Source organism: Microcaecilia unicolor, chromosome 1 (genome assembly GCF_901765095.1).
Source record: "Microcaecilia unicolor chromosome 1, aMicUni1.1, whole genome shotgun sequence".
NCBI classification, from domain to species: Eukaryota; Metazoa; Chordata; class Amphibia; order Gymnophiona; family Siphonopidae; genus Microcaecilia; species Microcaecilia unicolor.
This window is the reverse complement of record NC_044031.1, coordinates 305,695,493-305,716,320: the sequence shown is the minus strand read 5'-3', so window position 1 is coordinate 305,716,320 and position 20,828 is coordinate 305,695,493. Positions and strand designations below refer to the sequence as shown.

Here is a 20,828-nt window from a genome sequence, read left to right as displayed (position 1 = left end):
GCACTAATCCCATGCAAAAAATAGGTGTTATTTTTCAGCGCAGGAGGTGTGACTAAGTAGACATGCCCTGCACTAATTGGGTAGCTTGGGCACATTGCTGCACGCTACTCACTTACAGCGGAGTTAGTATGGGAGCCCTTAGCGCCAACAAAATAGGTATCAGTAAGGGCTCCCATGGTAACGGCCATATGCTAATTGGGAAATTAGTGCATGGACATTAAATAAACATATGCGGTAAAAGTGGCCACAGCCACATGGAAAACCCACGTGCTGACACTTTTTAGCATGATTTACAAAAAGTCAGTTTCTTTGTAGGGGCAACAGCAAGATTTCAGAATTTATTGTGGAGAGTTGACCTCGTCCTATATCCACCTCTGAGATGAGATCCATAAGACATTATGCAAAATTGTTTCACCAAAAGATCATAGTACATTCATTTATGCCTGGGATGCAGAGTTGGGAGGAAGATTAACTACTAGGGAGATGCTTCAGCTGCTACTTCAGACTCCTGCGTTAACTTGTAACACAGCTTTGCAATAAAGTCATTTTTGTACCATCACGAGAGCATATTTCTCATAAGTACAGATGCACAGGGAGGGCTGTGTTCCTACTCCAGTTTGTTTTAAGTATAGGACTGTAGGGGGCATGCTCTTCCGTGCCCTGTGAGGTTGTCCAAAGATAAAATGATTCTGGTTGAACATAATGCGATACCTGGAAGCTTTAACGGGGAGTTATACAATGGTATCCCCTTTAGGGCTGTTGTTTGGCTGTATAACAATATGTGATTCTTTATATAAAGAGGAGTGGCTACTATTGAGTAAGACCTGTATAGTAGTGAAAAAAATGTCTTATGCAACATTGAACACAGGGTACTCCATCCTGTTGGCAACGGAGAAATGCCTTCTACACTGTCACAAGATTAGGTGCCAGGGATGCCTGCCTCTCCTTTAAAAGTTACAAAATAATATTCTGGTCCAGCTGGGAGGCTTATATTCAGTCCCTGCCCACCAGTGTGAGGAGAATGATTTTAAACAAGTTACACTTATAATTTCAAGACCATGACATCTGCAGACCCAATACTTTTGGAGAGGGGGGATGAGGAAAGTTGTTGGAGATTATTGAAAAGTTGGCTGTATTGATGGGCATAGAGGGAAGGAAATGGATAAGAGGGAGTTTATTCAGCATAAGAGCATGATTAAAATTGGAACAAATTCTTATGTTGATGAAATGTTATTTCTCTGTAATGTTTTTTGTGTGGTGGTGTCTACTATTTGTTCAATAGATTTCACATATAGATTCTCCACCCCATGAAAGCCAGTGGTAATAATTCAGTTGATCTCTTACATAGTAACTAGATGACGGCAGCCCAACAAGATACACGGTGCTGCTACCCAATCTCTGCTAAGCTTCTGAGGATCTATTCCTTCTGTATAGGATTCCTTTATGTTTATCCCATGCATTTTTTAATTCTGTTACCGTTTTTATCTCCACCACCTTCCGTGGGAGGGCATTCCAAGCATCCACCACCACTCTCTCCATGAAAAAAATACTGCCTGACATTTTTCTTGAGTCTTCCCCTCTTTAACAGATCTGCAACTTTGCTTCCTACGATAGCTCACTTTTAATAATGCAGAAATAGCAGGAATATAAGTAGCCTTGAATTTATAACAGGTTACATTTATTCTTATAATGGTGGTTTTGTTCTCCATTCTCACAACCTTAAAAGCAATTTAACTCATCAGTTCTCTCTGATAGAGATCATTTACCATAAATACCTACTCCAGGGCCTTAACTTACCAGAGAAATTGTTTTCATTAATCTCAAACCTTTTACCCTGTGTCTATACTAGGTTTAAGTAGCTACATCACTGGAAGAACCTGAAACAGTGGATGAGACTCACAGAAAAGGGGTATCCTGGGGTACTATGGTCTCATGTCCTTGTCATAAGTCAGCAATGAGGTGTGCTGCTGAGTTCAGAGATTCATAGGAAGAAGCAAACACAATGCTACCACTGCTCCTGCTTTTGTATGGCCTGAAGGGGACTCCCTCCCAGCGCCTCACATCAGCTTGTCCACCCAGCCCCAGAGATGGAAATTACCCAGTTCTAGGAGGGAAATTTTAGTACAGTCCTGGATTTCTAACAACCTCATGCTGTTGTACTATGGGACCAAGGAGGTTTGATAACAGGAGAAGGCATGATGTCACAAGGATTAAGCCAGTCTCCACCCAAGAAGGTTTTAATTATCCTCAATGCAGCTACCGCCATCTTGGTACACCCAAAACAATGAAATTGATATGGCTATAAGCTCCGCCTACTAGCTTCAGCCCACATATTGGGCCAGATAGGCTCTTGCTGTCTCCTGTTATCAAACCTCCTTGTATAGGAAGGACCCAGAGATGCAATGTACCCAGCTCTAGCCCCGAGACTTTTTCACCAGTTCTGGTTTTGAAGTTACATCCCAAAGCATCATTGGATTTGTAGTGCCTGATCCTGTCCATTGAAATCAGTGCTGCAAGTCCCATAATGCACCTTGCTGGGGTGGTCAGAAATCCAGACTGCCCCAAAAATTCCCAGCCTGAAACTAAGTAGCTTGACAGCTCTGCAGCCCTTAAAATAGCCCTTAAAATAGCATTGCCAGGATGACCAGTAGGGGTATGCGAAGCAATGTGCAAAGACTTATTGTAGAGCCTCATTCAGAGATGCCAAGTTATTTAGTTCCAGGCTGGAGATTTTGGAATGGTCTGGATTTCTGATCACCTCATCCTGGTGCATTATGGGATTTGCAGCACTGATCAGGCACTACACCTCCCATACTGCTTTTGGGGTGTAAGTTCAAAATAGAGAGCTGCACGGGAGCAGTGTTAGCGGGGATAGACTCAGATCCTGCAGAAGTGAAGGTGAGTCAAGCCTTGTCTTCTCTTTCCAAAGCCTCAGGGTGCCCTCCCTGAATGTACCTCAATACACCCTGGCAGTTTAGTCTGCTGATCCTCTTGCTGCCACCGTTTGTTTAAAATGGCTGCCGAGACTTCAAGCGGCAGTCTCACAAGGCCACCGCTTGAAGTCTTGGCAGCCATTAAAAAAAACCAGTGGCAATGAGAGGATTAGCGACAGCGGGTAGGAAAGAGTGGGGATCTTTCCTGCCCCTAAGAGGCCACTAGACCACCAGGATGTATTGAGCTACGTTTGGGGCGGGCACCCAGGGTTGGAGGGGAGGTGGATGGATGAAGATGTGCATGGGGCGAAGTGGGTGGGAATGAGCAAGGTGGATGTACATGAAGAGGGGGAAGGGAAAAGGGGAAATAGAGCTCATGGGATAGAAAGGGATGGAGAGGAGATGGGGGCATGCTGCTCATGGATGAGAGGGAAAGGAAAGGGGCTATGCTGCTCATGGATGTTTGCTTTTTGGAAATGTGTATCTTTTTAAATTTTTTATTTAGCAGAGTATGAAAGAATACATTTACTGTTACTTTTACCAGTAGTTTCACTGCTTATAGAATCTGACTTTCTTGGGGGGGGGGGGGGGTGTCTCAAGGTGACTGTGCAGCCAGGTGTAATGCAGTGCATCAAGGGTGGGTAGGTGGGTGGGGATGGAGGAGATTACCTGTGGCGGGGGTCGGGCAGCAATGGGTTAGAGGACTGGTGAATAAAGTCTCTAACCTGGAAATGGGTAACTTGGTATTTCTGTTAATTTGCATAAGTAATTACCTAAGTTAGTAGGCTGAAAAACAGGCCAGGAGTGAAAAACACAACTGCTTGTGTTGGTCTGGTCCTGATTATTTCCCTGCATCTGTCCTGGGATTTGAACCCATCATGTACTGTAGCAAGTGAAAGGCTGTATTTTCATTCGTCTGTGCCAGCTCTGTGGGCACGTGACACCCCCACCCTCCTATTGAGCAAACCCCTTCACCGTGGGCAAGTAGGAGTAATTTGTGTTGGGTTTAGCTTCTATCTTTTTTTGAAAAGTTAACTCCTATGGTATTATGTAAATAAATAGTTATGTACAGATAGTATGCTTAAACCCGTGTGTGTCTAGTGCCAAAAAATTGAAATACCATGAGCCCTGATTCGAGGGCAGATGCTAAAGAGAAAGGGGGAATCAGAAAGAAGACCCAACAACACAGCAGTGAGAACACGAAAGGCGAGGCTGACGTTCAGCCCCGCCCACTCCATGATGTCATGACAGGGGCGTGTGCCGAATATAGGAGAAAAGCACAAGAAAGAGCAAGGAAGAAGAGCCAACCAGCAGAGGGGGGAAAAAAAACCCGCTGGAAGGAGCAGCAACAACCGCACCTGACAGTCTTCTGTTAGATATTCAGAGGCAGGGGCTCAGCTGTAGCGTTCTACCTTCTTCCATTCCGATTACCTGTCCCAGGAGAGGACTCGCAGGTAAGACCCTGAATGAGACGTTATACTAGGGTTTGGAGGAAGGAGGGTGTTGCACGGGCTCGAAGCTTTTGCAGAAAGGATACCATCCAGATCCTCCTCCTCTCCCGAGTGCGCTCTTGAGAAAGAGTGGGGGGGAGGTGGCGGCTCTCCCTTCTCCCTTGCTTGTGATTTCTGAACACGAGATTAGGATGGAAAAAGAAAAAAAGCAAACCACTCGTAAGCATGCTCTGTGCTCCTATTTACTATGGGTAGGGTTTATGCTTGTGGTAAGGGAGGAGGAGAAGGAGGCGGCGGCTGGATTTGCTAATGTCTCCTTTTGTAGTATTGCAAATCGGGAAGTAACCCCCTTGGGCAAGGGCTGAGCTATTTACGTTTTATTTTGGTGCGTTATTGTTCGGGGAGACATGATGCTGGAGGTTGCCCTAGATAAAAAGCAAGAAAGGTCTTGTTTGTGACTGGGAGAAATAAGAGAAAATTACTAGATGGACCCGTTTCGTTTGAAGGTGAAGCAGGGCACCGTGCTGCCAATTACCACGGTGTTGAAGCTTGCTGTGCATGGTGGTTTCTCATCCGCACAGAGGGTAGTGGTAAGGGGTCCAGCCCACTTCTAGAAATACAGATTTCACTTTCTGCTAGTGGCAGAGCTTTAATCGGGTAGATCCGTCGGATTTTTTTTGTCCTTATCTCTCCTTAAGTTTAAACCTGCAGCGTGTGAGCTCTATATCCTGTCATGCCCTGGAGCCTTGAAAACGAGACTGACAGGAGATCGGTAGTGAGTGAATAAATAAAAAAAAACCACTGGAAGGTGAGTCTGGCCCTCTCTTGAGAGATCGGTACAGAATGAATAAAAACCGAGCTGTGCAAGGTGTCTACCCCTGTCCCGGGAGATTTGTGCCCGACGCTAGACGGGCCGAGCTTGGGGTCACGGCGGGCGGGATTTCGGGTTGGGCGAGATGAGTGACACCCTCGCTTATGTGTTCATGCCTGTATGACTAGAATGTAGTCCCCCTATCAGAGCACCAGAGCCCTGTTGCTCCTGCATCTGACTAAAGGGAGCCTGGTCATTAACCTTACTGCTCAAGAAGGGGTCCGTTTACTAAGCAGTGGAAGGGCTAAGCGCAGTTAGTGCGTGTCAAATTGGTACTATCACAGGGGTAGCACTAGGTCAATGGGTGGTGGTGAGGGCTTAGGCAGTAAATAGCCACCCGCAACTTATGGCCATTTACAGCCCTCTTCGAAAAACGCCCTTTTTCCCAGCCACTGTTAAAAAAAATAATAATTAAAAAGCCCAGCACATGTCAGTTTCAGCATCCACACTACTGCAGGCCACTTCTTACTGCAGCTTAGTAAAAGGACCTCTTAATTGGTTAATCCAGACGGTTCCCAAACCTGGTCCTGGAGGCACCCCAGCCACTCAGGTTTTCAGGATATCCAATGAATATTCATGAGAGAGATTTGCATGCAGTGGAGACAGCACATACAAATCTCTCTCATGAATGTTCATTGTGGGTATCCTGAAAACCTAACTGGCTGGGGTGCCTCTAGGACCAGGTTTGGGAACCACTGGATTAATCTCCAAGGCTGCACCTGCCTCTGTGTTTTTCTCCCCTCTTTGGAGTTTATGGAGGTATGGGACTGGAAGGGATCTAATCTCTATCTTGGATTCAGTAGTGGAATTTTGCTCCCACTAAATTTCTTTGAAAAAGAAAAACTTTGTGATAAATCAGAGCTCCCTTGTAAAAAGCTTGGGAAGGGAAATGGGACTTGATATACCGCCTCTCTGTGGTATTTTGCAACTACATTCAAAGCGGTTTACATATATACAGGCACTTATTTTGTACCTGGGGCAATGGAGGGCTAAGTGATTTGCCAACAGTCACAGAGAGCTGCAGTGGGAATTGAACCCAGTTCCCCAGGATCAAAGTCCGCTGCACTAACCACTAGGCTACTCCTCCACTCCACTTGAATGAAGTGAGCCTCAATTCTTGTGATCAGGATGCTGAAAGCAATCCAGGAATGTAAGACTTTTTAGGTTACAATGATCAGTCACATTTTTTTCTTACACAGTAATATGTTAAATTAGAACAAACCTCTTACTCTGTTCATAATTATACTTTTTGCAATATAATGTAAGCCACATAGAGCCTACAAATAGGTGGGAAAATGTGGGGTACAAATGCAGCAAATAACTCATTTATGTATTTTATGTGAAATGATTTATAACCTGCCTTCCTATCACTGAACTAGACTTGGGCTTTTTTTTTTTTTTTTTTTTAAATCTTTGAGATTATTATTATTTTTTTTAATTTTTAGAAGTCTTTATTGAGCAAAAAGAATATAACACAGAACATACATAACTCGGCTCATTACATCTTATTCCAAGTGAGCCCAACACGGCATTAAATAATATACATGGAATATCGTATGGTGTCATCGGCCCCACCATAGTCACCTTGTGTACTTCATATTTTTAATCCAGTTTTATAATACCCTCCCACCCTCCTCTCTACCTCCCCTACACCCTCCATCGAACTCCCTCCCTTCCAATCTTCGAGATTATTTAACAATACAATAGTACAAAATTATATATAGACCTAGGCTTTCTAATTCATCCTTTTTATGTTTGAGCCTGCATTATGTGGGAAAGCGCGGGTACAAATGTAGTAATAATACTATATCGCTTAGCTAATAAAATGGATTAAAGCATCCCTCAATCAGGTTCAACTTGCATGGACAATTTCTCATTCCCAATTTTTTGCCTACCTTCAAGTACAGGATTATGTTCTGGTTGCAGAACGTCGACAGGGAGCCTGGGTGGCTTTTTTGCACGCTGATCAGGTTTTTGTTTTTTTTTTGCGTCTTCCGGCCACCCTAAATAAATTATCTCAGTGGTATCAATTAATCAGGGATTCTAGGAAAGCCACATATTTAGAGCAACTGGCAAGGAATTGGAGTTCAGATATCATGGAGGACATTTCAGAGGTTCAGTTGGGGGCTGAGTTTGAGGATCTTTACACAGTGACTCCTTACGCGGCTTTGCAGGACATTCAGTTTTAAGATATTGCATAGAGTACATATCACTAGACAAAAGGGGAAAGTTATGGGTTTGTGGGAGGATGACACCTGTGTGAAGTGTAAGGCATTCCCAGGAACCTTTTTATACTCTTTCATGGAATGCCATACGCTGTCTTCCTTTTGGTCTGGGGCCCTGAGGGTTATTGAATCGACACTGCAGTTTTCTTTTAACTGGTCTTGGTGGTGCTGCTGGGGAGTACAACCCTGCTGCGGCAGGAGGGGCTGGGGGATATGAAGTGTAGATTTGTTTTGTCAGCCACCCTCCTTGCTAAAACAAAATGTATTTTACAATCCTGGGCTGACTCTGAACCTCCATCTCTAGCTACTTGGCATAATCATATGTGGGAAATGTCAGACTGGTTATCAGCCTCCCTTAGATTTTCAGCCTCTCCAGGACAACATCAATATCAAGACTTATGGTCAAGATATGTTTCTTTGTACACAACAGTGGATTCTACTAAGAATGCTTTCATATGACTGTTCATCCTAGGTCAAAATAGAGGGATAGGGTGGGTGGAGGGGTTATATGGTTTTAGTACTGTTTCAAAAAGAAAAAGTTTGGGTCTAGAATCAGTTTCACTCCATCGTTTAATTTGTGTCTCTGATGTTATTGATTCCTTGATTCAATAAAGATATTGTCACAAAAAATGGATTAAAGTGGTTTACAATCAAGTTAAAGTCATAAAATCAAGAAAAGGAAAACGCCAAAAATCTGATAGGAAAGGGACGCATTCTCACAAGAAAAGATCGACGATAAGTAAGCAAAACCTAAATACATAAAAAGTAATAAATCGGCAAATAAAAAAGATGTTTTACAGCTACTGCAAGTCACCTTCTGGTGGTCTCCAAACTCCCCCTCCTCTATGATTCACTTATGGTAACGATGTCTTTTGCTCATTATGTTCTGACTGGAGGAAGGGGTTGCGCTAGCTCCCAGAAGCTAATAAAAATATTTATTACGTTAGTTTAATTAAAGCCACCTAGACTATTGTAACACACTCTTTGCCGGCTGCAAAGAACAGACTATCAAGAAGCTCCAAACAGCCCAGAATACCGCAGCCAGACTCATTTTTGGAAAAACAAAATATGACAGTGCAAAACCCCTACGAAAAAAATTACATTGGCTCCCACTGAAAGAACGCACCACGTTCAAGATCTGCACGATTGTTCATAAAATTATCCATGGAGATGCCCCGTCCTACATACTAGACCTTATAGACCTCCTTCCCAGAAATGCCAAAAAATCTGCCCACACATTTCTTAATCTACCCTTTCCCAACTGCAAAGGAGTAAAATACAAACTAACACATGCGACCAGCTTTTCTTACATAAGCACACAGCTGTGGAATACACTACCAACTAGCTTGAAAACAATTAACGAAATAAATAACTTTCGCAAATCTCTGAAAACCTACCTCTTCAACAAAGCCTACCCCGAGAATCCATAGCGTAATTACAACACTTCACCACTCCAATCCTCCCTGAAATTCTTCTTATACAACTGTTTGAATAATTCTCTTTGTTATCCTGATATTTTGTAACACTGACCGTATCTTTGTTATCCTTGATCCTTGTAACACCAAATGTATCTTCTACCCTGGAATGGCAATGCCATAACACGTTTGTGTAAGCCACATTGAGCCTGCAAATAGGTGGGAAAATGTGGGATACAAGTGCAATAAATAAATAAAATAAATAAATAAAGAAAACAAATAGCACTTGTTAACCTTTATTTTGATATGTTCATGTGAACTAATAGAGCATCCACGTTACTCTCTCAATAAAGGGAGAAAATACTGGTCCAGTAGTGATTATAGTGCTAGGAGTTGGGACATTTTGTCCCTGTGTGTGTGTCCTTGGGCAAGAGACACAGTAACTTCCTATCGCTTCATCCGTATACCCGGCCTTAGTAGGGTATTCATTAGGCTTTTCGTGGGAAGATATGCATTAGGAGTATTACATTCTTTGTATCAAAGCTTTTGCTCCAGAGATGACTGCCCAAAGCTGTATGCATTGGAAGCACATAAGGATCATTGTTGTTAGATAAGGAAAAAAAAAAAGAATATTTTTGGAGCAGTGCCTCAAGGGAAGCCAAGTTTTATTTATTTATTTTTTTATACTTATACTTTGCTCACACCTTTTTCAGTAGTAGCTCAAGGTGAGTTACAATCAGGTACTCTGGCTATTTCTCTGTCCCAGGAGGGCTCACAACTTAAATTTGTACCTGAGGCAATGGAGGGTTAAGTGACTTGCCCAAGATCACAAGGAGCAGCAGTGGGATTTGAACCGGCCATCTCTGGATATCAAGACCACTGCGCTAACCACTAGGCCACTCCTTGTCAGCCACTAGGCCACAAGTTGTCAGCCTGTGTGGGCTGCTAGTAATCAGGGATATTGCAGAGCCGATACCTTGAGGGGATAGGGGACGCAGGAGGTGGCACCACAGTGAACTGCCGAAAGTCTTGAGTAAAACCACGACACTAAGGGGTAGGGCATGCAAAGGACTGAATTAAACACATTTTTCCCAATGTAGGAAACTGCCCTGAAACTTAGCACAGTTTTGAACTTTCTCCTAATAATTTGATCTGTATGCCAACTCAGGGCTGACAAAGATGCAGCCACGTGCAAAAGCATCATCTGAGGTGAAGCGTAGCACTTCATCTCAGGTGACTTAATTGAACCCCCCTTCCCTGTTTTTGCCCCCCCCCCCTTGACTCTTGGGACAGAAATGGCCCTGGTGGCCCCTTGCACCCCTTACCTCTCTCCCACAATAAATATACTGGGTGCCTGAGGACCCCACCCCACACACATCTGTAGTGTTCAGGAGGCAGATGCGATGTCCATTCGCTCCTGCCTTTGTGCAGCCATCTTGGAAAAAGATAGTATGTAAAAAAAAAAAAAAAAAATATATATATATATATAAGGAAACGATTCAGGAGCCATTCTGCCAAATAAGGGACATCGCACCTGCCTCCTGAACACTACAGATCAGGTGCCACCGTTTCCAAGATGGCAGTGCAAAGATGGGAGTAACATAGGTATAGTTCCCGTCTCCCAGTATTGGAGGGACTCTGAGGGGATCCACATGGGCCCTTATTATATTTTTTTTGCGGGAGAGAGGGCACGGGGTACAAGGAGCCACGTGAGCCAACAGGAAAAAAATCTTCAGGGGGAGGAGTTAAGGGGTCCAGTGGCCACAGGCCACCTGGGATGTTTGTGGGAGTTGGGGAAGGGAAGTTTGGAACTTGGAGCATCAGGAGTGCTGGGAGGGTAACATGGTAAATGACGGCAGATAAAGACCTGAATGGTCCATCCAGTCTGCCCAACAAGATAAACATGTGTCTGGGGTGGGGGGCTTGAGGAGTCAGAGAGGAGAGAGTGGGGAGCGTGGGGTCTTCACTAGAGTCAAGTGGAGATCTTGCATGACATTAAGTTGAACTAGCACAGACTCAAATGTAAATGTGTCCAGTGTGTGTTTTCATGTTGGTGCACAGTTTTTGTGTTCCACCAGTGGTTACTACATTGGGTAGCAAAAGTTTTGCATGGCTGTTACATTAGACAGCTGTGTGTTTGAGATCTATTGCACAATTCTACTGCAGGGTTACTGTGTGCTGTAGCCTGGGGAACCCCTGTTTGCTCCTCTGAGACACCAAGAGGGCTCACATGAAGGTCTGGAGAAGTGGAAGGGTTATGTCACCTGGACATATAATATCAGAGAAGTGGGAGGGAGAGGAAAAACAACAAATACAAATCCTATTTACAACACACTAAAGCAATCGGATGAGTTTCTATAAAGCATGTCTCATTTATTTTATTCTGTTTCTAAATAACACTGGTCACTTGATATAATGCGCTTCAATTGAACGCGGACCTGCATACAACCTGAACAGCCTGTGGACCCCAATTTATAGTCCAGCCTCTTCAGATCTTACTGAGTTAAATTGGCAGTTAGCACAGGGTCCACACATGTGCTATGCTAGCAATAAAACTGTCTGTTCTTCCTGTTCATGTGCACATTTTGTCACAATCTAATATAATAATTTGCTCCTGCAACATTCCAATGTGTCTCACTGCGTTCGTAACCATCTCCTGAAGCAGGGGCGTAGCCACGGGTGGACCTGGGTGGGCCCAGGCCCACTCACTTAAGCCCAAGGCCCACCCAGGAATAGCGCACCCCAACCACCCATGATCCCTTCCCTCCACTCCCACAGATCTGGCACTTCTCTTTTTTGCCTCCCTGTTTCTGCCGCGGTGCTTCCAAATTACAGGATTGGCGCTACCCAGCAGCGATTCAAACTCGCAGCACAGGCCGGCTCCGGCGTTCGCTCTGACACGTCAAGCCCTCACTGACGCGTCATGCGGCACGCCCTCAATGACGCAACTTCCTATTAGGACGGGACGTGGCGGGAACTCCGGAGCTACTGCGAGGTGCGACTTGTGCGAGCCTGTGTGTGCGAATCGCTGCCGGTAGTTCCAATGCTGTAAGTTGCAGACTGCATTAGAAGCAGGGAGGAAAAAAAGTGGAGGTGCCAGATCGGAGACTGGAGGCAGAGAAGGGAGAAAAGTGCTGGACTGGTTGGAGGAGGGGAAGGGGAGAAAAGTGCTGGACTGGGGGGGGGGGGGCACTGGAAGTGAAGAAGGGAGAGATGCTGCATGAGGGAGGGGGGTGGAAGAGAGAAATGTTGGACCTGGGGCACAAAGGAGGGGGAGAGAGAGAAATGGTGGACAGTGAGATTGAGGCAAAAATATTGGACATGGCGGAGGAAGGGCATGAATGCTGCGTGGGTGGGAGGGAGGGGGAAGAGAGAAGTTGGCTCTGGGGTACAAGGGGGGGGGATTAGGACATGGGATTGGATGAGAGGCAGGAAGAGATGCACAGGTGGAGAGGGGAAGAGAAGAAGATGGATCCAGGAGCAGATGAAAATGATGGAGAGATGCCAGACAATGGGATTGAGGGAAGAAAGAAGGAGATATGCTGGACCATGGGGAACAGGACAGGATATATCAGGCTACAAAGGTGGGGATGGAAGAAAGAGAGCAGATGCTGGGCTAGAAAGGTGGAGGGAGGAAGACGCTGGGAATGGTGGAACCATGTGGGAGAGGCCAGGAAGGGGAGGAGAAGGGTGGCAAGAAAATGGATGAGATGATAGTGATTACAGAGGGTAGAAATATGGTAATGGAGAATAGATTAAAGATGGAAGGGAATGGAAGCCTGGGGAAGGAGTGAGATGGGAAATGAGAGAGCTAGTGGGCGAAAGAAGAAGAGAGAAATCTGATAGGTAGCTGAAAAGTAAAAAGGAGGAGAAGGATGAGAGAGAGGGTCAAATTTGAGTTGACGGAGGCGGAAAAGAAAAAAAATGAGAGGACAGAACTAGGTGTAGTGAGGGAACAGACAGCAGAGAGAAGACAAATGTACAGCAGCCGCTTGAAGGAGAATTAGTAGATGACAGACAGGAAATTGGAACCAACATAATGGAAAAATAAAACATCCAGACAACAAAGGTAGAAAAAAAGCATTTTATTTTGAATGTTTTAAATGGAATATATTAGCTTTCGGAAATGTGCATAGCAATTGTCTTTGCATTGTGTTCAATAGAAAGGAAATGCATTTCTGTTGTTATTTCTCCAGTGTTGTAGTACATGTTAAGTTTAACTTCTTGGGATTCTCAATTCAATGTTTGTGTAAATATTTTAATTTCTAATTTGTGATCCCCTTGGTCTGTATTTGGTGACGGTCTGTCAGTGTGATTAGTATTGGCAGGGGAGGCAGGGAGGAGAGGGGATCAGAAAAAGTGCCCTCCTTTATTTTCTGACCTGGGCCATAGCATGTCTAACACTGGCCCTGACCCTTCCTTTATAACTGGTGGGGAACCCCAAGCATCCCCAGCTGAGAACCTCCTCCAGAGGCAGCCAGAATTCCCTTCTACCAAACTCTCCAGTCAGCGACAGCATCCTTGAGCCACCGACTACTAAGCACGCATGTAATGCTGGCATTAGTGGCTTAGGGACATTTCTGCTGCCTGCCAAGCTTGGTAAAAGGGAGTTCTGGCTGCCTTCGGAGAAAGTCTTCAGCTAACAGAGCTTGAGGATCCTCATTAGCTAAAGTATTTATATTTTGAGGTGGAGGAATGGCGGGGCAGAGATTTGTGCTCACCAACTTTAGGCTCAGGCCCACCCAAAATTGGCTGTCTGGCTACGCCACTGTCCTGAAGTCACTCTCCCGCAGTAGAAGCCTGCTTGCCTGACGTCTACCTCCCACCACTGCCTTTGTTTGCCTGTGCCGCCCAGCGATTCTCCTCTCTCCCCTGATTACCTCCGTCGAAGCGGCCACGTCATTGAAAGCCCTGCCCGTCTCTAGCCTTCCCTTCAAGTTCGTTCCCTCAGAGTCCCGCCTTCTGATGTCATTGCCTCTTTCCACAAGGGCGGGACTCTGAGGGAACGAACTTGAAGGGAAGGCTAGAGACGGGCAGGGCTTTCAATGACGTGGCCACTTTGACGGAGGTAATCAGGGGAGAGAGGAGAATCGCTGGGTGGTTGGAGGGGAGGCAGGGGAGAGAAGAGAATCGCTGGGTATGGGTGGATGGAGGGGAGGGCAGGGGAGAGGAGAGGAGGGTTGCTGGACATGGGTGGATGGAGAAAACAATTTGCTGTGAAATTGGCTTTTGCAATAACAATGTCACAAGGACAAACATTTGAAAAAGTTGGCATTTTCCTACCAGAACCAGTGTTTTACACATGGACAACTGTATGTTGCATTTTCACGAGTTTGTAAGTCTTGTGATGCAATTGTTAAAGTTATAGATGGTCCTGAACAAGCTTTTCCCCTATTGTGACAAAGTTTGCACACAAAAATATTGTTTATAAAGAAATTTAAAAAATCTAAACCAGCATTATGTTTGCAATTAAAGCTATTTACGTTCTGCTTACTCTCTAATTTTTAAAATACTATACAGACAAATTTCTAAAAAACGCAATATTACTCATTATATACCCTGATTTTTGGTAATGGTTCCCTTAACAACATAATTGCAATTAGATCATCATTTTCCTAGACCCCGTTTCATTTCTTTCAGAAACAGGCCTTTTTTTTACTAGTGTACAATAATTTGCTGAAGCACCGCACTAACAAATGTCTTCTAAAGGTAAACAAAAGCAGTAGGACGATCAAAGAAAAACTAAATGCGCTGGATGTGCTAAAGACAGGCCTTAAGCAAATGTGTCTCGTGAGCTTGGTGTTAGGTGTTTTTCCATATAGTTAACTTTAATTCAAAGCAGAAAGGGTTCCTCCTTACAATGCGGCCTCATGTACAACGCGGTCAGATTTTTTGCACCCCCAAGGACTGTTATATTGAGTCACCAGAGTATTTAAGTCCACTTTATGTGTAACCATTTTTATTGGTGAATAAGAACAAGTGGCAATAATAACATAAAGAGAAAGCAATCCCAGTACAATTCAAGTGCCAAATAATAAAGTATAGCCAAAAGAATCCAAAGTCACCTAAAAATCCCCCCCCCCCCCCCCCCCCCCCCCATAGCAGCCATGTCACCGACTTCATATATCATGGCCACAAAACTTTGGTTCTTACAGTTTCCTACCCTATGAGAAACTTAGAAATATGATGTCAGATAAAGGCCAAATGACCCATCCAGTCTGCCCATCCTCCATAATCCTTAACTCCTCCTTTTCCTAAGGGATCCCACATGCTTGTTCCATGCTTTCTTAAACTCTGACACAGTCCCCATCTCCACTAGAAGGCCATTCCATGCTTCACCACTCTTTCTGTAAATAAATACTTTCTTAGATTCATCATATCCCAGTACCGATCCACTTTCAGGTGTCAGTCTGAGTTGCTGTCCAGCCGTTATCCCTAAATAACGAAGGTGCTCATTTTCAAAGCACATAGACTTACAAAGTTACATAGAGGCAAATTTTCAAAGTACTTAGACTTACAAAATTACATAGAAATCGATGGAACTTTGTAAGTCTAAGTGCTTTGAAAATGAGCCTCATTGTAACTTATGTAACTCTGAAAATGAGCCACCAAATGTCTCCAAAACCCTTGTAGCTTGGTGTTCTCTGCTGCACTGCATTTCAGGCAGATGGAGATATTCTACCAGCTGTATTCAGCTTCTGTTAATAAAAGTCAATTTTAAAGAACTTCTGTAGATGTAGCCATTTTGCATATCGATGTGTGTGATATCCTGTCTGACACTCTAGCTGTGCGTTTAATGTATCTCAAATCACTGCAGTAGCACCATGGAATAAAATCAAGAATTGCTGAAGAAGGCAGAGCTCTGCCAATACACCCTAGGCATGTCTTGCACCCTTCCCTCCTGTTCTACTTTTGAGACTCTTCCCAACGCAGCTTGGTCAACGTACCTCAGTGCTGTCCTCCCATTCCAGTACTTGGACCCCCCCCCCCCCCCCCCCAAAAAAAAAAAAAAAAAAACTACACACAGCTATGCTAATGCCCCTCAGTCATGACATGCAGTACTCCTGTTGTTTCAGTGTTGAGACCTTCCCCTCCCCTCCCCCAACCCAAAGCTCTGCTAATATACCTCAGCCCTATCTTGTAGCATCCCTACCATTGCAGTGCTTACACCCCTACTGTTCTGGTGGTAGAAGGATGCTAGGAATGGAATAGAGCTGGAAGACTGCAGAAAATACCTTGAAACACATAACCAAAGCAACCCAAAAGTACAAAATCAATGTTATTTATTACTAGTATAAAAGGCCCGTTTCGGTAGGCAATGAAACGGGCGCTAGCAAGGTAATCCCCCCCCTGCAGTGTCCTTCCTGTCTCCCCTGCCCCCCCTGCAGCCACCCATCTGGTCTCAGGACCCCCTCCCCACCAACCCTCCTCTGCCCCTGCAGCCACGCATGTGCAGCGACCCTCCTCTCTCCCCTGCTCCCCCTGCAGCCACCCATGTCCAGCAACCCTCTTCTCCTTTCCCCTTGCCACCCATGTCCAGTGATCCTCCTCTCCCCCTGCCCCCCCTGCAGCGTCCCTTCTGTCTCCCCTGCCCTTCCCTGCAGCCACCCATCTGGTCTCAGGACCCCCTCCCCACCTCCCCTGCCTCCCTGCAGGCATCCATGTCCAGCGACCCTCCCCTCCCCCCCTCGGCACATCAACCCCCTCGCCACCTGCAGCCGCCAATACTAACTCTGTCCAGCCGCTGCAGCGGCTGGTACAAAAAGAAAAAAGCCAAAAAAAAAAGATTTTAAACCTGAAACACTGCGCTCCTCCGGGGTCTTCCTGCAGGGACAGTGACGTGGAGGGGAGAGGAGGAGTGGCTGCAGTGACGACAGCCAATGCCAGATGGCTGTCTATGGAGCCGCGTTTCAGGTTAAAAATCTTTTTTTGGCTTTTTTCTTTTTGTACCGGCCACTGCTGCTCCACAGGAGAAGCAGCAGCGGCCGGACAGTGTTAGTATTGGTGGCTGTGTGTGGCGAGGGAGTTGATGTGCCCAAGAGGGGGGAGGGGGGGGGTAGGGTCTTGGGTGATGCGCCGGGGGGAGGGTCTTGGGTGATGCGTTGAGGGGGGGTAGGGGCTTGGGTGCTGCGCTGGGGCGGAGGGGCTTGGGTGTTGTGCCGAGGGGGGGGGGCACTGATTGGTAGGCAGGGGGAGGAGTAGGGAAACGCTCCGCGTGTTTCCCTACTCCTCCCCCTGCCTGGCTCGCGGTTTTACAGGGCAGGGGCTTGGGTGTTGCACCGAGGGGGGGCACTGACAGCTGTTTCGTAGGCAGGGGTCCCTACTCCTCCCCTTGCCTTGGAATCAGCTGTCAGTGACATCACTGACGTCAGTACATTCTAAACTGCCTAGCAGACCACCTCCAAGGGCGCCACGGTACCAGGCACATTAGAACGTTGGAGGTGAGAATTATTATATAGGATTTGGTTGTATCACAGAAAGGTGGTATAACAAATCCATGGCCCTTTACCCTTACTATCTACATGTTCAAACAGATTAATTTGGGGGGTTTTGTTTGTCTTGAGGAACTGATATACACTCTGTTCCTGTTTGTACTACCACTGTTTTAAATAATCAATTACAGCAACTGGACAAAATAGAAACAAAATAATAATTCTTCTCTACAACATAGAAATTGTTTTTGTTTTTTTTCTAGAACGTTTCCAGACCTCCTTCACATTCCAGAATATTCTTTTCTTCTCAGCTTCTGAATTGCATTCAGCAGGTGACAAGACCTGCCAGCCAGTCTTTCACAGACTAAACAAAAAAAAAAAATCAAAGCCTGAACCTGTGGAGGTAACTCCCAAAGACAGAGGCATTTGCTGATTCTTTGCAGCTTTCTAGTACCCACTGGAAAAAACAGCCTCCTTTTCAGGCTGTTCCACCTTCATTTGGGTTAACCCAATAGATAGTACTTAGCAAAAGCAGTTATTGGAGATGTAAGGACCCTTGTGAACAAGGGAATGGTCCCTCCCCACCTTCCCTTGCTCAAAAAAAATCTTGTACAAGTCAAGGAGTTTGAGTTTATGGCTTCTGCCTTTCATTATAGGTTAACTTGGACAGAGCAGAGATAAAGTTTAGTTTTCCCTAGAAGGACAGCCTGTTTATTTACACCTCTTATCAGAAGTTCTTCTGTTATGGTTTCTGAAAGCCTGCTGATGTAGCATTTCCAGATGGCCAGGTTAAGAGGCAGATGCAGCAACCAAACGTAAAAAAATCTAAATCGTTAAAGTCCCTAACGATTTTAAAATAACGAAAAATGCACAAAAAAAAAAAGTCACACATGCTGAGATCGGTAGTGAAACGTACAATGTATCAAAGAATCACAATACACATCGTTAATCGGCCCCCAAATCATGCGCAGAGCAGCCAAGCGTTATGTTAGCTGCTCTGCGCATGCCACAAACAGTCAAAACACAGTCAAATCGCAAGCACATGGCTCCCAAATAAAAACAAAAATAAAAAAAAGGGTCGGGAGGGGGCAAGGGCGCTCATCAGGAGCGTCCTGTACAGACGGCCTTGCCCCCCCCCCGCTGCTCCCCACTTTCCGCCGCTCCCCCCACCCCGAAAAAGCAAAATTCTAGCAGCCCCTGCCCCCTCCCCACTTTCCGCCGCTCCCCCCACCCCGAAAAAGCAAACTTCTAGAAGCCCCTGCCCCCCTCCCTTCCTCACTACTCTCACCTCAGCTCCGCCTCCCGACATCCTCCGTCTTGGGCCCCCCTCCCTCTTACCGGGCCCGTGCAGCGCCTCTCTCCTCTGTCCGAAGGCGCTGCACGGGCAAGAAGAAAGCCTGATGCCTGCCTTCGCCCAGCTTCTACGGCGCGTCTTTCTCCTGCTGGGCCCGCCCCTTTCTGACGTCGGTAACCTACGTAGGTTACCGACGTCAGAAAGGGGCGGGCCCAGCAGGAGAAAGACGCGCCGTAGAAGCTGGGCGAAGGCAGGCATCAGGCTTTCTTCTTGCCCGTGCAGCGCCTTCGGACAGAGGAGAGAGGCGCTGCACGGGCCCGGTAAGAGGGAGGGGGGCCCGATGGAGGAGGGGAATGGCGGCGACGACCCCAAAAGGGGGCGGGGCACAGGACGGAGGATGTCGGGAGGCGGAGCTGAGGTGAGAGTAGTGAGGAAGGGAGGGGGGCAGGGGCTGCTTGAATTTTGCTTTTTTGGGGTGGGGGGAGCGGCGGAAAGTGGGGAGCAGCGGGGGGGGGGGGGCAAGGCCGTCCGTACAGGACGCTCCTGATGAGCGCCCTTGCCCCCTCCTGATCCTTTTTTTATTTTTATTTTTTTTTTGTGTTTTCTGACGTCCTTTGGACCAATCACAGCGCTTTTAGCTCTGCTAATGCGCTGGGATTGGCTCAAAGTTTGTTTATTTTTTCACTTAACACTTTTTCCTGCCATGGAGCTGTCCTAACGAGAGGTCCAGACCTCTCGTTAGTTTTCCTGCCTTTTTCCTGCGTAAAGGCAATCGGAAAAGGTTAGTGCATGTCGTTTCAATGGGGTTTTCACACTAATTGCTCATCTCCATTCCGTTTTCGTTAGCTGCTACTGTCGTCGGAAAATAGGCTTAAGTGCATGGAAAGGATAGGAAATTCTTCCCTGAGGGCTCATTTAACGATGAAAAACGTTTAGTGCATCTACCTCTAAATGTTGGTGCCTGGTGTATCATTTTGCCTTAGAACAGAATATGATAGGATGATATGCTTCCTGTCTATAGATGGGCAGAGACTTGGCATGGAAAAGCTGCACTTTGAGGGGATAGAAAGTAAGCTGGGATTTTTAATCTGTGTATGTTCTGGTTTTCTCTCACTTGTTTTTGTTCAGGAGCCCTTGAAGGTTTGTGAAATCTTGTTGAAAGGTTTCAAGATCATCACACACATCTGTTCTTGGGATGTGGGACTTATGAGATCTTGACACTGTGTATTACAATTTATCTATCTTTGTGGTTGGTCCTTTCAAAAATTCTTAAGCCTGCATACGCTTCAGTTTTCTCCAGGACCAGCATGGTCCTTAGAAATGTGTTTTTGTTTCAGCTGCATCCTTCACTTCTTTGGTTTCTCCTTGTGCTCTCTTGATTCAGCAGGCAGGTAGCAGAGATCTGAAAATACCCAGGCTCTGCACCAGGCACAGGGACTAGAGCAATACAATACCAGCCTGGCTTTATTCTCAAGCAAAAAAAAAAACCCCTATCAGATTATATAAGACAAATTCACTTGGATTTAATTATAAAAACATAAGGAAAACATTGCTGAGAGACACCAAGGTTCATCAAACTTAACATCCGGTCTCCTAAAGTGGCCAGTCCGGGTCGCAATTACCCAGCAGGTCCCGAAAAGTAAACGTTTACATAGCTCATTTTTCAGCAATGAATAATGGCTCTCAAAAGTCTACCTAGCCATTACATGTATCTCTTCTAATCCAATCAGATTCATCGCGTTGCAGAAAAGCATGCTAGGTAAAGGGCTGAAGAGGGAGATCAGGGACAGGAAGAAGGTTTCAGTCATTGAAATTCTGTCTTTTGACATTGTCCATCGAATGACCTCCAGCCTGGAAATTCCTAGTTTAATTTTGCTAATTCTTGGATATGAAACCTGGCGCCTGTAAAACGGTGCCTTTAGCTTCATCCATGTTCATCTTTGCGTTACAGACAGGAGGTCCTGGCAGGTCTGTTCTCTTGTCCAGTGTGCCATGTGGTCCCAGCTCATTAGGGACTTTGGTGCCGATTGCTGCCTGCTTTACTTGTCCTGTAGTACTGCTGATAAGATTCTGAGCTGGGATCAAAAATGGGTGGAACAGGACTGCTCCACCTGTCCTGTGTCCTCAGCTGGATCTATTTCAACATACCCTTGCTGAGTCTGTAGTGCCCAAATATGGTAAAGAAAGGTGATTTTAGGGTTTAATGT

At 45.7% G+C, this 20,828-nt stretch overlaps 1 protein-coding gene across 1 annotated transcript in view; it reads left to right on the top strand.

Moving 5' to 3' along the window:
* The first annotated feature begins 4,211 nt into the window (after window positions 1–4,211).
* CSDC2 (cold shock domain containing C2) overlaps window positions 4,212–20,828 on the top strand; it is a 161,534-nt gene continuing 144,917 nt past the window's right edge. Inside the window, exon 1 of the mRNA XM_030207804.1 lies at window positions 4,212–4,387. The gene's annotated coding sequence lies outside the window, so the exon portion shown is untranslated. The remainder of the gene's footprint in view (window positions 4,388–20,828) is intronic.